This window comes from Arachis duranensis, chromosome 9 (genome assembly GCF_000817695.3).
Source record: "Arachis duranensis cultivar V14167 chromosome 9, aradu.V14167.gnm2.J7QH, whole genome shotgun sequence".
NCBI lineage: Eukaryota > Viridiplantae > Streptophyta > Magnoliopsida > Fabales > Fabaceae > Arachis > Arachis duranensis.
In genome coordinates this window covers 38,593,870-38,597,572 of record NC_029780.3, presented here as the reverse complement: position 1 = coordinate 38,597,572, position 3,703 = coordinate 38,593,870, and positions in this window count along the sequence as shown.

Here is a 3,703-nt window from a genome sequence, read left to right as displayed (position 1 = left end):
TTTACCTTACCCCTCCTCTGTGAGGGAAGTCCGTTCGTTCCTTGGCCATGCAGGTTTTTACAGGAGATTCATTAAGGACTTCAGTAAGGTAGCATTACCTTTATCCAGATTGCTGTAGAAAGATATTGAGTTCAAATTCAGTGAAGATTGTAAGCAAGCTTTTGATAGGCTGAAGACCGCCTGACTCAAGCTCCAATTATGAAAGGACCAAATTGGAGCCAGCCATTTGAAATCATGTGCGATGCTTCCAATTATGCAGTAGGAGCAGTGCTGGCTCAGCGTGAAGGTAAGGATCCTTTCATAATTGCTTATGCGTCTAATACTTTAGATGCTGCTCAGTCTAATTACACTACTACTGAAAAAGAGCTCTTAGCTATTGTGTTCGCTTTGGATAAATTCTGAGCCTATTTACTTGGTACTAAAGTAGTAGTGTACTCAGACCACGCAACTCTAAAGTATTTATTAGCTAAAAAGGAGTCCAAACCAAGGCTTATACGTTGGATACTGCTACTACAAGAATTTGATTTAGAAATTAAGAATAGGAGTGGTAACCAGAATCTAGTGGCAGACCACTTGAGTCGCCTTGAGCACATTAAGGATGCCTTCACTCCTATAAATGATGATTTCCCATTTGACAACTTACAAGCAGTATCTGAAGGAGTCCCTTGGTATGCGCCTGTAGCTAATTATCTAGTCAGCCACACTTTCCCTCCAAACTTTACTAAGCATCAAAGAGACAAGCTGAAAAGCGAGTCCAAATATTATATATGGGATGATCCATATTTATAGAGGTGTGGTGCTGACCAGGTAATTAGACGGTATGTGCCTCAATCAGAATTCCAGTCCATTTTAGAGGCCTGCCACTCATCTGAGAGTGGAGGACATTTTGGCCCTCAAAGAACAGCTAGAAAAATTCTAGACTGTAGATTCTGGTGGCTCACTCTTTTTAAAGATGCTACTGAATTTTGTAAATCTTGTTCCCCATGCCAAAGGTTTGGTAATATATCTAAGAGGGATGAGATGCCTCAACAGATTATGCTTTTCTGTGAAATTTTTTATGTTTGGGGCATTGACTTCATGGGTCCATTTCCAAATTCTAATGGTTACTTTTATATATTGTTAGCTGTGGATTACGTTTCTAAATAGGTGGAAGAAATTCCTACCCGTACTGATGATGCTAACACCGTTGTTTCCTTTGTTAGAAACCATATCATCTGTCGCTTTAGATCACCACGAGCAATCGTGAGCGATCAAGGCACCCATTTTTGTAACAGGAGACTAACAGGATTACTGAAAAAACATGGGATAATTCATAAAGTGGCAATAGCCTACCATCTCCAGACTAATGGGCAAGCCGAGATGTCTAACAAAGAGATAAAGTGTATATTACAGAAAATAGTCAAACCTCATAGAAGAGACTGGAGCACCAGACTACAAGATGCACTATGGGCATACAGAACATCATACAAGACACCCATTGGGATGAGTCCCTTCTGCTTAGTTTATGGAAAAGCCTATCACCTCCCAGTTGAGGTAGAGCACAAAGCCTTTTGGGCAGTGAAGGAGTGCAACATGGGATTTGAGAAAGCCGGAGCTGAAAGGAAGTTGCAACTGCAGGAATTAGAAAGCCTTCGCCTAGAAGCTTATGAGAACTCCAGGCTTTACAATGAAAAAATGAAGGCTGTGCATGATAAGCACATCAAGAGGAGAGAGTTCCAACCTGGGGACTTAGTCCTCCTTTACAACTCCAAATTGAGGCTCATGCCAGGCAAGTTAAGATCAAGATGGGATGGTCCTTATAGAGTAGAGAAGGCTGAGCCAAACGGAGTTTTCCACCTGAGTCATCCTTCAAGCTCTGAATTCATCAAAGTCAATGGACATCGCTTAAAGCTATATCATAGTGAGAAGATGAAGAAAAAAAAAGGAGCTAGAGATCTTCCTCTTGGAAGATCCACCCACAGTAGAAGACTGAGCTAGTGGAGCGTCCAACTTAAGGACGTTAAAGCAAAGTGCTGGGTGGGAGACAACCCACCATGGTATGATCATTCTTTTCTCTCTTCTTAGTTTTCTTTTTCAATAACTCTTCTCAATATTAGTGCATATGGTTTGCATTTGCATATTGCATAAAAAAAAAACGCATGCGACGCGACAACGTTGCCGACGCGTCCGTGTCATCTGTGCGTTGGAAAGAAAATACGATTGAACAGAAAGTCACCCAAAAGTGTGGCTGGAGGCGTGCCTTTGGCACAAACTTGCCCATGCGACCGCGTCACTAACGCGTTCGCGTCGTTTGCGACATCGCCTCCCCACGCGTCCACGTCACTCACGCGAATGCGTGGCCCTGTAAAATCGACGTAAATGGGTTTATGGCAGTAAGTTGAGCTGGAATTGGGATGGACTCGCGCTAGAAGCACAAGTCCTACCACGCGAACGCGTGCTCCATGCGTTTGCGTCGTTTTCCAAATATGGCCATTCACGTGATCGCGTTAACCACGCAAACGCGTCACCCTAAAATTTGGCAAAATGAGCTTCACACAGAGAGTTGTGCGAACGCGAGGTTGCTCTCGCGCCACTAGCACAAATCATGTCACGCGTCCGCATGACCGACGCGTCTGCGTCACTTCATATATAAGCGCTATTCGCGCGAACGCGTGACCCACATATCCGCGTCGTATGCGCCGCACAGCTTATCCAGATCAGCCAAAATATCTTATCTTTTTCTTCCCCAAATCCTAATTTTTCTTCTCCCTTCTATTTCTTTCTTCCCCCTTCTTCCTTCTTCCTTCTTTCTAACTTTCTACTTCTTCTTTCTCACCACCATCATCAAGGTCTTTCTTCTTCCCTCTTTACTTTTCTATTCTTATTTTTCTTTTTATGTTTTCTTCTTTTTTTCTTTTTACTTTCATTATTTATGCTTTCTTTTTCTTTCTTTTTCTTTTAATTGGTGTTGGAAATTTATTTGGGTCATTATTTTCTATACTTTGCTTGTGGATTGTTAAGGAATTGTTTGACAATTATATATTATTTTTATAGGGTTGCTTGCATGTTCAATTTAATACTTTCTATACCTTATTTACCATGCATGCTAAGTGTTTGTGAAAACGCCCGTATGACATTATGCACTATTTTTAGATTTCTTTTATCCTACTACTCTAAATGCTTGCTTTTCATAAAACCCTTTTTATATTTTATTAATTAAATATAATTGTTATTACAAACATATTGTTAGTTTGAAATACTTGGTAATCTAACTTGGACATTGAATGCTTGATCTATGCTACTCATGCCTTTGCTGACATGCCAATAAACACCTTGCATTTAACTGTCTTCACATGCACTTGCTATATTTCCATTGATCTCTTTTCCCATGTAGTCATGACCATGTGTTAACGTCATTCTTCTTTACTGTGCATTGATTACCACCTTTCCCGTTCTCTTCCTTGCTATAACCCTTGAAATTTTAACGTCCTTACTCTTTCTCTTTTAGGATGGCCACCAAGAAAGAAAAGGAGAAAGCTACTCCCAAACCACTAGCAAGGAGAGGAACAAAAAGAGCATTAGTGGCAGAGCCATCTTCAACTGCAGTTAGGCCCTCAATAAAAAGAATTAAGAGGATTCTAAAGGTCGATGAAAAAGAGAAAGCCTTTCCAGCAAAGGACACTGCGCGATTTCCCAACCGCTACTGTGAGCAGATGTTCCCCAT